We start from the raw sequence: 18,153 nt of genomic DNA on the forward strand, positions 1-18,153 counted from the left end.
ATCCAATCTGTGCCGCGGCGAATGAGTTCTCACAACCGGTTTATAAAACGTATGAAAAGTTGCACGCCAGACGAGGATATACTTGCAGATAACGCGCGCGCGTCTGGAGTTATCAGCGCTATAAATGTTATTAGGCTGTCCAGTCCGTTCGAGAAAGATGTCCTTGGATGGGTGAAAACACGCTTCTGCTTCGTTTTCGCTCTGTTTCGAACGGCAGCACCCCCTAAAGATAAAACATGTTTTAAGCCTACATGCCTATGCCGGCGTTGATTAGCGCTTTCGCCTGTGTCGCAGCGAATGCGCCGTCTGGACCGGCTGAAAGTAAACGTGGAGCGAGGCAGTATCAGTTCCAGCGCTTTCCTTCGAATTGGGCGTTATCGTAGACGCGCAGTCGAAGGTAGGAAGCGCGCAATTAAAGAAAAGAAAGAAACAAGTAAGAGAGAGATAGTGGAAAGGAAAACGCAGCGCGTAGAAATTTTAAATGCTATCTCAGCCGATATTTATGTTTTCATGAGCTATAATACGTTCTGCTCCCCTTAAGACGAGAAGCAGAGTTAGAAGTCGAAATCGCCGAGTCGAGAAAGCTTCCTCGGTTGAACTGCCCAACAGAATGCGCCTTTCGAGGGTGTTCTTTTTTTTTTTTTTTTTTTTTTTGTGCGGAGACGCAGGAAAAAAGCACATGGACGTGTAAACGTAAAGGTTCACAGAAACGTGATACCAGAGCACCCTCGCGCGACGAAGTGGTTTGGCGTTCGCTTTGATAGCATTTACCTACCCTAGTTTACGTTTTTAAAGGAAATGAACAGCGTCAGGCTACAGACATCTAACTGTATCGACTCTTCTCACTCAGTGACTACATGGGCTATGCATCTTCATGAATCTATTGTCGTCGTCGTCGTCGTCGTCGTCGTTGTTGTTTCCTCTTCCAACCTTCTTTCACCACTTTTTCTACCACACTATAACGTCTTCCGAAGTGACCGGCACTTCAGTGGATCGAAACAGAAAGGTGATGGCGTACTGATTGCTGTTGACAGTTCACTGAGATGTGTCCGGCGCAACGACATAGAAAGTGTAGAAGAGTCAGTTTGGTTGCCTGTATCTTTCTATGTAGCGCCTAACATTCCCCTGTCTTGTTTGATGAGGTCATCTCTTCTATAGAAAGTGTAATCCATAGCAAGCACAGAGTAATCTTGGTGATTTTTAATACACCAGGAATAGATTGGAATACGCTTAGATCTTCACATTACAATAATTACATAAGAACAAATACAGTCTGCTTTTGGACCTTCTATCCTTCTGTTCCCTTCAGCAGCATAACTCGATCGCCAATTTCTGTGGCAACGTCTTACACCTTTGCCTTTCGAATGCTCAAGTTAAAGATGTCCCTCGTTTTGACATTTACCTCATGCGTCCCGATAGGTTTCATCCGTCACTAAAGATAACTAACTGCCTCTGTGTCAGCCCTGAGGCACAGCTCGTCCAGTGGCACAAACGAATCCTCTCGCTTTGCTATCAAGTGGGATGATTACATTGTTTTCTATTATTTCTTGTACACCACCGATTGGTGGCTGGTTACAATAAAAACCAATGTTGATGATCAGGTATATCTGCTTACGGAGCTTGTTTTGAACAGTATGCACAAATACATTCCCGAGTACCAACCTAACCGTTCTAAATATCCCCAATTGTTCTCGTCTAAACCTATAAATGCCCTGAAGCACAAAGACCGCGCGCGCACCGAAAATCTAGGATTCCTGCGCCTAATGAGTGGAGAGAAGAATACCACTTTTTTCGGGGTCCCTCTAAACGCCTCTGTAAGCAGGATCACGACTCATATACTGCATTCTTGGAACAGAGCGCCTCTGACCGGCCGGCGGAGTTTTGGAAGCATATATCCGAAAGCGCTCCGGTAATTAAACGTGGAAAGTGCTTTCACTTGCTCGACTCCAGCGGAGTGGAAGTGCAAGCAGTCGCGGAATGTTTCGATGCCAATTTCTCAATCTCATATAAAGCTCCAGATTTCAACGCTGGTGTCAGTCAGCAGCCCATGACGGTTCCTACATGCAGGGCTGTATTACTTGATGAAAAGTCTATCAGTGTATACGCCTTCAGCACTTGAAGCCTTTCCTATCCTGCGCCCCCGATGGCATCCCCTCCGTAATTCTAAAAGTTTACGGCAGTATATTTGCCCCAGTATTCGCATCTATATTTAATTAATCTTTGGATACTTCCACTTTCCCTCACATGTGAAGAAGTGCTCGTTTTTCCTGTATTCAAGTCTGGCTGTGGCACTGGTGAACATCCGGTGTTTTCACGTTAAGAAAAAAAATATATATATAACGGAACAGGATGAACCATTCCCAGTGAGGAAACTTTAATTTGGTCTCTTCTTCCTATTAGAGCAATTCCAAAACGCAGAAGTACCCACACCAGGCAGCAGTGGAATCGGTTTGAATGGAATTGATTTGATTAGAGAAATGTTAAAGCTTTGCGAAAATATGTTTCCACAATAGTGTGACCAGATTCGCAAGCTTTCAATGAAATCGAAACAAGTATAGGAATGTATAACCCTTGAACAAAACAGATATCAAGATTTCGTGAATTTTACTCAATAGAAAAGCGAAAAGACAGAGAGGAAACGAAACGGTTCAAATTACTGCCTCAAGTGAGATGCGTGGGCTACTTTGATGACAAGACTTTTGAGGTAGGTACAGTGTGGTCTACTGTTAAAGGGAACGCGCGAGTGCAAGGCACGTGAGAATTGCTCCCTCTGGCAAGTGTCAATTGCCCCGCATTTGCAACAGATGACTTCCGGACCGGATGGTGGCGCTGGCACCTTTCTGTACACACCTGGTCTCGTGTTCGCAAAGGTGTCTTACGCTAGAACTGTTCGTAAGAGAAAACGCCAGCCAATCACGTTGCTGGACATATTACTATACTGAAGGCGGCCGGTTAGTGGTAAACAGCACTCACGAACTTTGTGAATTTACCAACTTTACGAGCTTCGTGAATTTGGCACCTGTTCAGTATAGCTTCGGTCGGCACTTGCAGCTAGAGCCGCAGCAAACGTTAGAACTAGCACACTGGCGAGTTACATTTAACCGTGGACTATAAGGTGCATTGTTTAGGAGAAGGAATAACGTGAAGTATAGCTCGAATTTGTGCATTTTAAGCGCTCTGTGCACATGGGGCACGTTTCGCAGGATTGCGATACCTGTTTTGATCGCTCAGCTATGCAGTTGTGAATTTACCGTTTTACTTCTGAAGTTCAGCCGCAGCCGTAGCCTAGTGGCTATGACATTGCGCTGCTGTGCTCGAGGTCGCGGGTTCGATCCTTACCGCGGCAGGCCGACTTCGATGAATGAATGAATGAATGAATGAAACCACGTTTATTCCACATTAAAATGCGCCGAAGACGCTGCGGTGGAAAGAGGAGGGGTGTTATTGCAAAAGGGGAAGGGTAAGGCTGCCTCCGTTTCATTCGATGGGACTTCGATGGGAGCGTTGGCAGTGCAATGGCTGCGCGTTAAAAAAACCCAGGTTGTCAAAATTGATCCGGAGCCACTCACTGCGGCGTGCATAATAATAATCGTGGTTTAAAAACTGCAGAATTTAATCAAATTTTGCAAGCTTCATTGTTGTTGAATACCGTAAATCCTAAGTCCCATATATCAAGCATCACAGTCACAGACTACCCAGTCGAAGTCATAGACATCAACTATCATAGTCATTAGCCTGAATCACCAGTCGCGAGTATCAGGGTGAAATTCACACGAGTATTTCGTATCGTAAGTGCTGTTTGCTATTCCCCACGGCCGCGTTCTCTAATACGTGCTTCCAATGTCGCGATTTGCGAAAATCTGCGAATAGTTATACAGTGGGAACGCTTTTGCGAATGCGGGCTAGACTTTTTTCTTCTAATACCGACGAATTTCGCAAATTTCGTAGCTGCAGAAACACGCGAGACAGTTTTAGATTAATTAAACGGTAAGCTATAGGAGCCTCCTTTGAAGCTTCTTGATTACATCCGGGCGGATACTCGCTTTTCTTTTCGCGCATGACATTTCACAGATATCCATTCAGAGAAAGCACCACTGTTCGCAGAACATTTGCCGCTTTATGGGAGCTTTGTACATTCTGCGAGGCACATAGATTCAGGCCTACGAGTGATAAAAACAGTCGCGTCGAGCGAGACGCCGTGTAATCCACGTAAATTAATCTTTGAACAGCGCCTGACGTTCTTTGCGAGGTCAATAGCGCAAGTGAACGCCGCATATATGGATGCGGCCCCCACCGGCGGCAAATTATTTTTTCGTCCACTTTCGTTTCCCTTTCCTTTAATATTTTCTACACTCTAATTTCAACCACAATATAATTTCCCCGATGCTTACCTTGGCTTCATTGTCTGCTCTCTCTCTCTCTCTCTCTCTCTATATATATATATATATATATATATATATATATATATATATATATATATATCGATCGATGAGTTTCGAGATCAGCCGCATCAACAAGAATAAAGCGAGTCGTTCCTCGTTCGGCCGTCCTTATATATGCGGCGGCGCGGGAGATAACGGTAATAAAACGTCCGCGAAGTTGGCGACTACTCGAGTTTTCTCCGCTCGATGGAACGCATTCCTTAATTTCGCCGGCCCATAGCCCCGATCCACTCGCAAAGATACGCTCAGAATATCGGAATAACCAGCTGAAGTTCGACATGTTTTCTCGATTGGTGCAGTGCCTTGACTAAGCTGCCCGGTGGAAAGCTACCAGGCCGGACAGGGTTCTCGATTTCGCTTGTAAATTGTTGTATGCAGACGGCGCGAACGGTGAGGCGAGGTATATCTCGGCACGTTCCAGTGCATGCCTTTAGTCCAGGTAAGAATAATAATAATAAAGAAAAACCTGCCGTGCTGGTTGTACACACGACGGAAACAAACCAAACACCTCTTTAAGAAGTTACGAAAACAGATTGGCTTTCCGATTAGCAAAATAGCATCAGTAAACGAAGTGGCGGTAATCTGACCGGTACCTGCTGAGCGTGTGCACTCATTCCGAAGGGGTACGAGAAATAATACTTCTACCAAGGCTTGTCCCATCAGTAAACTTCTCGCAATTATTGTGTTCTTAAGGAGCCTGAATCAGAATTCTCACGGAAACGTGAACGATAGGATGTACCAGCTGTTCGTTCCCCTAGCTGCAGCAAATTTAAAACTAAATTGCCTGCGGCAAATAGCACGATTCTGACCCTTGAGCTAAATCGCTCGATGAGGCGGCCATTACTTCTACGAGAAATCTATGTGCCAAACTGAATAGTTAACGTAATTACGTTATTCCACTTTTGTAGCTGTTTACTTTACGACGCGTATTCCAATTTACTAAGCATAGCCGGTAAGTTCGCAAGGCGTATCCGCTTGGAACAAATTCTCAGGACTAGATCAGTTCTGGCATATTAATTTTAACTGTCGTTGCATAAGTGGCGTTCCAATTACTTCTGTTCTTCAATGCATAAAACAACGTTTTCTTTAAAAAAGTAAGTGGAACACCAGTGCATTCTTACCTCAAGTTTGACGGCGCATGGCTCGAAACCAGTGCCATCCTCAGAAATCGTTCCTATATACCTTGAAAACTCACTCGCTAGCATTCGTAGATTGAAATATATGCCATGATGTAATTACTTAAGAAAACTAATTAGTACAATCAGGCTAATTATTCAAAGAAGCATTTTGATTTCGCGTAGAAGTAATGGCCGCCTCACCAAGTATAATTTAGCTCAACGGGTTAGAATTGTGCTATTAGGCAAATTTCAAAGATTTGGCGCAGGTAAAAAAAGAAGTAAACCCTATAAGTAAAGAGAATAACCTTAATAAGAAGAGGTCAGGTGCGAAAAACACAAGTCCAGGCACAACAAGCAAGAAGATGCCAAGAAAATCGAAGTAGCTTCGATTTCTTTAGCGGCAACCGCATGAACCGAACAGGAAATGAAGCCAAGAAAATCACGGGGAAAATGAACTGTTCTTTCATTCAACCGTAAATTAATAAGGTATAGGTGTCAAATATTCTATCAATTTTATATTCTTAATGAAGGAGAGAAAAACAACGCATGCTGAAAGAGGCAACCTGTCGTAAGTGTTCAGTTGGCAAGCGGGGCTCTATTGCGACGCAAGCCCCTTCTCACCCATTTCCTCGGGCATCTACGTGCGAATATGTACGTATAACCTGGCCTTCCATGGGTGTGTTAGCGAGCGCAATGGGCGGCCCTGCCGGAGGATGTGGAAAATCCATCAAACCGCATGGAGTCACGCAGCTCGTGGCATATAAACGTAAATACAGGTTGATTCTGAGGCCGCTTAATAAAACTCGTATAGTTGTCAGCCGCTCGAATGTGTAGCGCGAAGCTGTATTCGCGATTTTGTCTCCACCTCTGTAGCGGGTTTAAGCGGCCCTCAAAAAAGACAAAAGTGCCTTAACAGCTTTGTGGGCCGACGAGCGATGGGGACGGTCTTCAAGCAGCACCTGCACGCGTACAACGGCCGACCGCCCAGTCATCGCATTGCGATAGGGAATGTTTGTCTTTCCGACTGAAATCGATTACAGTGTAACAATAAATGTTCGATGTTCTCTTCATCACCGCAGACGTCGCACGCAGGACTGTCCGTCATTACATTCAAGATAGTGTACGCCTTCGCGAAAGCCAAACTAGAGTAGTGTTACTGTACGTAAAATAGCATAAAGGGAGCACATGCAGTAACTATAAACTACAGCCTGCCATGGCGTCTCTCGAGGCAGCTCTATGCAAACTGCTCGTGCTTGTGACGGCGGTCCGAACTGTGGATGAATGGATGGATGTTATGAGCATCCCCTTTGGAACGTGTGTGTGTGAAGTGATTTTAGAGAGAATGGAAGAGAGAAGTGCAGTGCCGTAACTGTCTCTCACAGGAGGACACCTCAACAGCACTGCACGGGAAAGGGATGTCGGGAAAAAAAGATGAGAGAGGAAAGGAGGAGGTGGCAAAAAAAAAAGAAAAAAAAAAAACGTAAGCGAATGCGGGGCTCCGAGCCGCGCTCTTAGTTGTGTCGAACTGCAAAAGTCAAGTAGTGCCGCTTTGGAACGGTGCGGTGGGTTGCGCCACCAAGCCCTTGCTATTATACTGCCTAATGTCCTACCTAGTTTAGAAGAAGAAATAAGGAAAAAATCGATATGAACTCCCACAACCAAATTTCCTGACCACCTATTGCGAACTTTGCGTTGTGATGTCTGCGCGTGAGAGAACCCTGCTGGCTAAAGTTATCCTTGCGCCTGGCTTCGCCCCGGAATAGAATTAAACCTTGGCTGGTCCGTTCTAACAAAGTGCTCTCGTTGTCATTCTTGAGGGCGACGATCGTCCGAATCCAGGAACCTACGTTTTCACAAGTTGTAGTGAGACCGACTATTTGTTGGATTTGGTAGCAATGTGGGTCGTGATCCAACGGCGAGGCCGAGAAACGAAAGTCCGTTGACGCTAGCTCGTCGCAGTCCTTTCAAAAGCTTGCCTATGTTTTCATCTCAAGCACGGACAGATAAAACGCGGCGAACAGGACAATCAAAACAGAAACACCAAAACTGACAAATACCTTTTACACATAAATTTCACTTATGGGAGCAATTAATTCTACCGGGAAACAACGGCGCATCGCACGTCGATTAATCAGTATCACCAGTGCGCGCCCGATCTCAAGCACAATCCTTAGATCATGTTGTTCCGAAATTTTGATCAGCAGTTCGTGTTCAATTCGCCTACGGCAGCACATTCGGTCATGCAGTGAATAGCGTCAGTGATGCCGGGATGTTTGTGCTGATCTGAAAGAAAGGATGACTTCTCTCTCTCGTATCTATATTTCCTGACAGAAAAACAAAAAAGGACAACAACAACAACACATATCATTACGCTGGTTCTCCAACGCTCCGTCCGTACAAAAACCACCCAAATAATCCAGAAGCGTACATATCTCATTAATTACGGAGCTTCGTATGAGAAGCCTCTTATAGTAGGGTATGCTATATATTCTTCCTTCCCCTTATCCACTTCGCGGAATAAGCCTAGAGCTATCATTAAAATGTAGCAATGTCTCTGCCTGTGCCAACTAAATCGGTGCGCCGTCCACCTATATTTGGAAGCATAATTGCCCAAGGTTTACACTGTAAAGCGCAAGTCCACGCACGTCGCCACTGCGGATAAAACTCGGCGCGAAGGCTCAGTGCACGCTATGGCGTTCTGTAGTTGAACACGAGGTCAGGGGTTCGATTCCTGGCTGAGGCTGTCACATCTTTATGGCGACGCAATGCAAGAAACTCAGCGTGCATTAGATTCATAAGTGCACGTTAAAGAATTCCAGAATCCCAGATGAAAAAAAAAAAAAATTCAGCCTGGAGTTTCCGACTAATACGGCGTTCCATCGTGACTTACTATTCTGCTCCGGGACGTCAAGCTCCACAATTTGATTTGATTGCGGACAAACAAACGTAATTTAACGCTCTCGCAAGCGCAAGCTACTAAACGCAACCGCAGCAGCAGATTGAGACGCCTGACAGCGACTATACGCACGCCGTCTATATCTTGTCCCAGTTTTTTTTTTTTTTTTTCTCAGTCAACTAACGCACAAGCCAGTTTCCTATAGCTCGCCGCGTTTAGTTGACACACTTCGCTCTAACGACTACTGTGACGCGCCGCAAAAGGAACGGCGAAAATTGGTTGCCCATTGCTGCAAACACGGCTCTCAGCGCTGGAAGGGGTGTCGCGGCCTATAAATGGACCGTGCGTATTATGAGGGGTGACGTATTATAGCGGGTGTTCAATTTCCTCCCCGCCGGGCATGGTGGTCTGCGGGATAAGTGGCGTAGCGCGGGTGGAACCAAGGTTCGTTAAAGGCGCATGCCTCACTCTTTGTGGGCGGAAACTGTGATTACGCCCGAGCCAGACGAGAAAAATAAAACGCCTCACTCACGCCTTGCCATTTTTCTGTTGGATTGCACTCTTCTCGTTCTTTTTTGTTTTCTTTTATTTCGGTAAGCCGCACAAGGGTATGTTTGACATGCCTATGTACGTAAGGTCCGATAGAGCAGTACAACGAAAATGGTTCCAGGTCGACCACCGGGGCACCTATATTTCCTTGCGCAGACGGAAAGTAAAACGCCACGACCTTGGTGGCTTGTTGCGGTGAGGTAGTTTGTTGCGCGTCCCAAGTTTACCTCCACTCACTGCGTCACAGGCTATACGCGTGTAAACTGACTACGGCACAATGGCTGCTGCACTGTGAGCATTGCGAACAGTTCCGAAACTTCAAATAATAATTTCCGACGAAAGACTAGAGACAGTGTAGGCCTCCGCTGCTTCTGCCTTCGTGAACTGTAGTACTCAAGGCGAAGGCTGTTTGCCTTCATCATAAGCAAATTCAGCGAAATTAGCCCACAAAAGAGAAATGTCTTCTTGCTCGCTGTGTTGAGGACTGACACAATGTTGTAGTGTGCTTGGTCGGAATTTCCGTGGAATGAGGCGGAAGAGGGGGAGGAGTGAGCACCCCAAGAAAAGTAGCAAGGAGGATCCCGACAAGATAATTTTCTCCTGTAAGTCGCCCCATATACCAAAGCAGTTACAAGAACGTGGCAACTGCAGTATCATGCAACAAAGTCAAGAAATCCGCCATTTCAGATTAGTAAATAACTGTACTTGTTATGTGGAAAGGGAGTGAGGGGTCATATATCTCACGCCCCAGATATAAGGCCTGAACTGCCAAGCGGTTATCGAGCCTACGCCACTTAGCTTCGCGCATATCTCACGGACGCCAGTGCATGTTCGGTGCACGTTTGCCGATGGCGCCATACGGCAGCAAACTTACGCACCGGTCCTTTCTGGTGACTATAGTAAGCAACGCCGTTTACACGAACTAGACAGGAAAGAGGCAAGTCACAACCACGTGGCACCGTGTACGTGCATATACAGTTCCCAGCCAATGCCACTAACGAATCTAGAACCCCCCCCCCCCCCCCCCCCCCCAGCCCTTTCCTCGAGACATGCTGACTGACAGCATTGACACCTCCGTTTGCCCCTTCCCTTGGGGGCTATCCTGTATCCGCCCCTGGTTCATACCTACATGTAAGCACTAACCAATAATCACGCGCTCTGGTGATAACCCAGGCGCTTCAGAGCCACCCTCCTTTCCGCGCTCGCTTTGCAGCACCACAGCCAACGGCCGGTTTGGAGCTTCAAACAGTGCAGGGCGGCGCGGAAATCGGGATCGAAGTGGGCTCAAACTGCGCGCGAGCTGCGCGTCAGCATGTTTATTACACACACAGTCCGAGTCGCGAGATGCACACTGACCCGGGGCCCCGTGCAAATAAACACGCACAAGCTGTTTCCCAGGCCTCGTGCACAGCACGCGACTCTGGGACTAACGCGGCGCGTGTTCCACGCCGCATTGAGACCTGCCTCGCGAGAAGCGGCCCCAATTTCTTCCGGCGTTACTTCCTCAGTGTACGTCCCAACGCCTAAGCGAGTGATGCGGCGTCTCTAACCCACTCTTGCTCTAAACGTTTTTCTTTTCATTCTTTCTTTCTTTTTTTTTCTTTTTTTTTTGTGGCAGCAACGCACCTGCGAACGTTGCCTCGTCTGCACTGCCGTCTGGGCTCACACGAAGTGCAAATACCCTTTGTCCGTTCTCTCTCTCCTCCGCCCTCCTTTCCCGGATGCTGCACTGCTGAGGTGCCTTCCAGGTATACTCTTACCCCTAGTCCTAAGCAGTCAGAGCTACTTTTGCATCACTAGTTCGGTGCAGTGTATAGTGGAAGCAACTGGCGCGAGCCAAACGGGAGCAGGGTTTAAAAGGAGCTGTTCGCATCTAATAGCGCTGCCTGATTGGTATACGTCAGGGAGCAAGCGTCGGAAAATGATGTTCTAGTTCAGGTAAAGAGGGAGAAGGGCAATCGGTGAGGTAATGCGATGAGTATAAAAGGTTAACCGGTGTTCGATTAACGAACAGTGACGGCTGCTAAAAAAAAAAAAGAGGGGTTGGGGGTGGGGGGGAGTAATGCTGGTGAGGGCGGCCGAGGATTAGACGGTGCAGCGAGACCAGAAGATCTGCAGGCATGGGATGTGCCAAGCTGATGCGGGAGAGAGGTAATTGGACATCAAGTGGATGCCCTGCAGTGGATTTAAACAGTCTGACGACGACGTTTTTGAAGACGACACTTTCGCCCTATCCAAGTGCAGGGTAGTACACCGGGTATACTTCCTTCGTTAACCTCCCTGCCCATTTCCCACTCTTTTTCTTTTGGCGTTACGTTATTGAGACAAGCGTAAACAGGAGGCAAACTTTCAAGAAAACCAAAACCCGCCTTCTTTCCCTCTCCAATAAACCCTCGCCTTCCGGACGCGAACACCGCAGTTCTATAGCCGAGCGCGGTGCCGCGAACGCAGCGTCTCAAAACGAATCGCGCCGTCGTCCGCGCCGCCGTGACCTCGGCGCCCGCGTTTCCTCTCGGCGGAATAGCCCCGATTCGCAGGTGCGACTCCGTTCGCGCCGGCAAAGTGGCTACTAATCGTTCATTCCTCCTCGCGCGCTCATCCGTTATACGGCGCGAAGATACCGTAAGACGACGACCGGTGCTGGCGTGCGCAGGGCGCATCGCAGAGCACCCCGTCTACGCGAGGCGCATAGATAGCTGTTCGCATGTAAGACCGCACCCCAAGGTTCCCTCTATATATATAGACATCATTCGTCCACAGATAGTATGCGTATACGTGAAACCTGTGCGTTCTCGTATACTGCTAAACCAGCATCTTCATTACGTAAATGCGCGCCTCCATACACTACGCGCTTCCTTATATATACCGCTTCCTTCTTTCTCAAACCGATTCATGACAGACCGTTTGGCACGCGGTAATGAGCTGTCTCGCTTCGTAGTTGAGAACTGCTTTAGCCCAGAGTTACCAGCGCGCTTTTGACGCAGCGCAAGTATAGTACAGGGTGGCGGTAGTGGTCTGGCAAGGCGCGGCTGCATGAGAATGCAAATCCCAAGCATATACGAGGCAGGAAGCGCCGTCAAATCGGCAACACTCGATTTGCAAACGCGTACGCCAGTGCTCATAGTAAGAAAAGGTGCGTTGTGTTGCACTGGATACCCGCTGCTGCTGCTGCTGATGATGATAATAATGATGACGAGGAGAAGGAGGAGGAGGAGCAGGAGTAGGAGGGGGAGTAAGTGGTGGTTATGGAGGAGGAACTGAAATATTTCACTAATTTTAGTGGAAAATAAAACCAAGACCGAGCCTCTTTAGTGGCTTAGGCCTCCTGCCCTATAGCATAACTTTTATGTGGCGTACTGTGCAGAAGTGACCAGGCCCAACTAAAGTGGCCAATAGACGCAACCGACGTTTCGCAGACAGGACATCTAGCTCTGTTTCGATTACTACTATAGTCATGATCAATTCGTGAGCGCCTCAACCTGCAACAGCCTTGCGGAATGAGATTCTAACGAACGCGACTGCAGCGTTTATAACGACTATAGATACGTTCCCGAAGCACCTAAAGCAATTATTTATCAGACTACTAAGCAGGCATCCACATGACCTGGCACTTTTTTTACTTTCTGAAAGTAGTGTTTATCTTTTAAACAATAAATGATTTAGACACTTATTATTTATCTCAGATTTGGTTTGTTCGCTCCCAGTATGAGCATAACAGCCAAAACGTAGACCAGCTCGTACACTTGCACACATTCACGGATACACGCGATCGGGAACGGCTACGACAGTGACTGTATGTCAGCGATGCCACTGAAATACCTGCTATGATCTTAGTCATATTGGGAGGCGTGCACGTGGCGGATCAAAGCTCGTTCTTTGTGCGGCAGGTGAGTAAACACAGAGCGCCCCCTAGAACTGGGGACTATAGCACGCTCATTTATCCGGCCTCCTTAGAAAACACCCCGCACTTACGAAAAGCAGGCCAACAAACGCCGCAGCCGTAGCAATGAAATGTCCATGTGTGGCTGCGTCAAGCGATGAGCGCTGTACAATTGTCTCCTTATACAGCCAGCACTTCACAGCAAGCGGGCGACTGGATCGAGGCATCGTGTGGGCTCTGTTTATCCCTAATTTGATCCGAGTGGTGGGAGGTGCCTGTGTTGATGACCTGAAACATGAACGTCGTTGTGGCCGCTGTGTGTGTATGTGCGCGTGTGCAAGACCATGGGCGGATCGACGGACTAAAGGATGTGGTGGGAAAAAGAAAAGCGCCTATACAAGCTGGAAAGAGCAACGTTTTTGAGAAAGATGAAACTATAAGTCTAGTCGTCTGGGGAGCTTGCATACTGCCAGGAATATGCGTTTTCGTTCTGTCAGTTTCCCATACGCTAACAATTTAAGCGGCCCCCTCTGTCTTATGACACTAAAGAGATGGGTTAAGCTAAGTTATAATATATTGCACTTGTAGAGCTCTAAACATTGGAGTATTACCATGAGCGGTAGCTTGGTAGGCTAGATATAGCACGTGCAGAAATAGAAAATGCGGGTGGCGACACCACCGTGAAATACCCCCACTTTAGTAATTCATACAGCTTATTAGTAATCGAATGTTCATAATTAAAGATTGTATTACGCTTGAAAGCAAGCACGGACATAATTATACTGTAGCATTTTCGGAATTTCTACTGCGTATAAACGGGTAAAATACGAGGAAACGCAGTCAAGACGTCCACAACGATCTCATCGACACCGCACTTTGTAACGAAATAAAAAAAGAAAGAAGAGGGAAATTTCGGCCTTTATTCGCTGATATTCAACGGTTTTGAAGGAATGCTATAGCAGATCGACTAAACTGTAGCGCACTGTAAGAACGTTTACACCCTTAAGGGTGTTTTCTTATCACACGGGTAAGACCCCTACCGTTAGAGCCTTACAAAATTGTACAGAGGACGACAACGGAGCTCTAACTATAGACTTGCGATGACAAAAGACGTAGTTAAAAAAAACTATTTAATCATTCTGATAACCTTGGGCGCACAGAAATATCCGGCAGGAGAATTTCACAGCGATAGATATGAAACTTTATTTAATGCACTTTTATGTCACCTGTCACAGCTGTCATCATTTTTACTTGCAAGGAAAAGTCGGCAAATAAGATGCCATCATTGGTTCCCACCAACGATTTGATCTTACCGCTTAAACGTGAGGGTGTTAGCGATGCGACAACCTAACACCCTTTATACCACTATAAAGGTGTAAAAATATTTAGAGTGAGCGTTTTTTTAGACTCCTTTTAAGTTAGCGTGTCGTTCCACTCGTCTTGTGCTACAATTCAGCGCCCCTATTCAAAAAGCGAGCGATACGACGGAGCGACTCGTAAGGACGGACTCCTGTCAATCCTGATTGATAACTTACTTTATAGCGCTGTCGGCCGGCCAATTAGTATTTCCTAAGAACGAAAAGCGCCATGAATTCCGCACTCAAAGCATGTCGATCTTCAGGCAAGGTAAGTACGGGACGGCCGTTTCGTATGTTTTCGGCACGCGTCTACAAACGCTCAGCAACTCGCCGCTCTGCGGGTATGCATAATGATAAAGTTTTTCCCACTGAAAAAAATATGCTTAGCCAAGGCGTTGACTTTGGTATTCTTACACCGCGCACAGTAGGGGCACTTGTTCTCACTACAAGCCGCGGGAGGCAAGCATAAAGTCGCGTTGCAACACTTCGCGAACGAGGAGCAATACTCTGGTATACGCTAGATGAGAACTCGTTCGGTCCCGCTCGGCGCGCTGCATCTGAAATTTTCCGGCAACTGAACTCCACCGGTTACTCCCAGCAGAGGGCGTGGAGAGGACATTGCTGCATCCGAGTGAACGGGCCCGCGCTTGGATACACATTTAGCACGTCGGACAGAGACTGTGCAACTATATACTTGCCAAATTTTGGCGATGGAGTTTCGGCTGTATAAGTCGCATCTACCTGGGTATATACTTTCAATACTTTCATTATAGGGTGCGTGATGTGGCATCTGTAGCAACACGAATTGTTCCTCATTAGAAAGACAAGGTATGAGAGAAGCGTCAATGTGCAGCAAAAGAGTGCACATTTCGACTGATTCGTGCGTGCTATACTTAAATAGAATAACCGCCTGCGCATTACTACGCATGGTAACCGTGCATGATAATACGGCTGTATACATGAAAATGGTATCAACGGGCGAAGCGTTGAATGAACAACGCTTCGTCCATTCATTCCGTTTGTCTAGACCCATGCGCTTTCTTTCAGCAATATGAATCTGTATAGATATCTGCTGTACGTCATTCAGGCACGAACGAGGTCTCGGGTTCGACACCCGGCAACGGCGGCCGCATTTCGATGGGGGCGGAATGCCAGAGCGCGCTCCTGCATACAGCGCTTTGGATGCACGTTTAAAGACCCCAAGCGGTGAAAATTAGGCAGTAATACTGCGCTATATATACGACGTCACTCATATTCCTATGTGATGTCTTACTCACGGGACGAAAGAACACAGCTTACTTAAAGTGCTATCAGTTTGTCGACTTTTCGTGCTATGCTATGCGTGCCACTGGGTAAACCTCTCCAGTGCTCATTAAGGAGTGCCACTCCCTAAACCAATCGACTCTCAAAACACGTTTGGTTAGAAAACGTATACAGCAGTCGACAAAATGCCCAAATCTATAAGTTCACAGCCCGTTCAAAAGACATTATAGACGTTATTAGAAAAACATCTACAGATGCTCTCTATGAATGTCCAGAATAATGTTTGTAACCCCTTGTCAGAGAACGCCATGTGTCTTCTCTGACAAGCCGGCAGCATCCGCGAGAGTCGACCATGTTTATTGCATGGCTCAGCGGGCGAAACGGCGCTAATAACGCACCTAGCTGGCCCGGTCGCGGGACGCACGCTCAAGATTAAATGAACTTCCAAGGTTCTGCCGGCCTTGTTTCTGTCTGTTCTCGGTTTCGGGGCAGCTTGGCGCTGCGCGCACTTTCCGCGATATTTACTGGAGCGGATAGAGAGACTCGTGAATCCCCACGGGTGCGAACAGCTGGAAATTTCAGCCTCCGCTTCCCCCCGCAAGAGGTATATAGGCTGACTTTCCTAATCTAGAAGAGCCGTTCCGACAAGGAAAAATAAAAAGAAAGGAAAAAAGACGCACGAATCAAGACGCGCGGAAAACAATTGCTGCCCTTTTACGGCGCTTTATAACAAGCTCCGGGAACCCCGTATATATGGATATATATATATACCGGAGAATAAGCACAGGAACAAAGCGCTTTCGAACGAGGAACACGAGGGCCCATGCGGCGATATGAAAGAGCGATATTAAGAGGAGCGCAAGAAGAAGACAGACGGCAAGATGAATAAGAAAAGAAGAAAAGTAAATACAGAAAGAACGGGAAGAAGAAGAACAAAAGGGAAAAAATAATAAGACAGACAGGCGAAGCCACGAGGCAGTGGCCGCGTAGGAGGCGTGCAGAGGGCCGCTCATGGGCGACCGCGCAATCAGGAAGAAAGACGGATCGCGCGCTGCTTCACCCGAGACTGCGGCGAGCCTGGCGAAGCACGTCTCATGCAGTGTACACGCTCGCCCGGTGTAAACCCTACCTGTCGTCTTCCCGGCCAAGAAGCCAGCGGAGAGCGGGAGCCAGGTTTGGCCGTCGGGCGCCGAGGCGCAGCTTGTAATCCGGCGAGATCACCTCCTTCCCCGCTCGTCAAAGGAGCGCGTAGCAGACGTCGGTGCAAGGCCGACGTGCGCCCGGAGCGAAGACTCGTCAGGAAGCACAACGGGCCTGAGACGCCGCTGCCTTCTTTTTGCTCCCGAAGCTTCAATGCCGGTAGTGGGCTGGCAGACCGAGAGCGTGCCTTGTAACGGGACCGACTTATAGAGAAGACGCCGCGGACAATGCTGTTCTCTTCTCGAGCAGTATCGGCCGGCCTAAGCGGGCATCGCTTCTGGGCTGACGTCCGACGGTGTCTCGTCAGTGCAGTTTGTTGCGAGTGGCGCCGTTATCTCGGCGGTCGTTCGCTGTCGTCTGTTTGTTGCTTGAATGCACGAGACGCAGTGGGCGCCGGAACAGGTGGATGGATGTCCGGAAGTTGGCGGTAGCGGCTGCGCACTCGCTGCGTTGGCCGATTCCGCGTGTCCTTGCGGCGAAGTTCCTTCTCGGGGCGATGGCCGGCTGCCTATATTAGCGCCTGTTCTTGTCACTGATATTTCTCGAAAGATAGTCACGGTAAACAAGGTGTCCCGCTGAGCCACGCACGCTTAAGAAGCAAGTAGCGGTACACTCTAATCTAGAAGTCTCTCGTTCGAGCTTCTTGATGCGTTTAGAAATTTGGCCACCTTAAGTGAAGAACGGAGCACTCGACGGGATGTTTCGGGAGGTCTTCGTTTGACTTCACCGCTGTTAACGTCGGTAGTGTCCAGAGATGTCGCGGCTGCACCGACTGAAAGGTTCGGCGAAACGCGATTTGATAAAAGAAATCGTGCCGACGTACAGTCGGTACAATTTCCCCGCACTCAAAAGGCACTCGCACACTCGAGGTAGCAGTAGAGCCAAAGAATGCCACTCCTAGACAACTCCACAAGCACAGTACAGTATCTTTGCCAAATTTCGCGACACTCACTCACTCGTCTTCACGGATGTGGCAGTCCCCTATCGTCGAAGGGATGTTCTCGCAAAACAGTCGAAAAACCCACGGCGATTCCACTTGCGGAGAAGCACGCACACTCGGAACGCTCTGTATCGGTCGCTGGTCCACGCCGAATCATTCGACGAAATCCCGCCGGCCTCTCGCCCCACCGCAGGTACGGGCTCCCGATGTCACGACCTGACGTCACAACCCCGCGGCGAGATAACCGGCTCTGTTCAAGGAATCGCGGAGAGTGGGCACGGTCTCCTCCCACAACGTCGTCAGGAGTGACAGCGACGCTACGTTATCGGCGTGACCCAACTCGACTTGGATGCTGGCTCGTCGAGCGATGCGCGAGCGAGACCTGCCGCAGACCTGCTGCCCGGCTGACTGGCACTGGGAGCACGAGCGCGTAACCGAAAGGAACGAGTACACGCCGCGATGGGGCTGGACTCGCCGGGAGAGGAGGAAGCCGGTCGGACGCCGGCC

General features: G+C 48.2%; 1 protein-coding gene across 1 annotated transcript in view; it reads right to left on the reverse strand.

Annotated features, from left to right (window-relative positions):
- Positions 1–17,216, reverse strand: part of LOC126521862 (protein FAM107B) — a 181,013-nt gene extending 163,797 nt beyond the window's left edge. Inside the window, exon 1 of the mRNA XM_050170573.3 lies at positions 16,636–17,216. The gene's annotated coding sequence lies outside the window, so the exon portion shown is untranslated. The remainder of the gene's footprint in view (positions 1–16,635) is intronic.
- Between the last annotated feature and the right edge of the window lie 937 nt (positions 17,217–18,153).

This window comes from Dermacentor andersoni, chromosome 6 (assembly GCF_023375885.2).
Source record: "Dermacentor andersoni chromosome 6, qqDerAnde1_hic_scaffold, whole genome shotgun sequence".
Lineage (NCBI taxonomy): Eukaryota > Metazoa > Arthropoda > Arachnida > Ixodida > Ixodidae > Dermacentor > Dermacentor andersoni.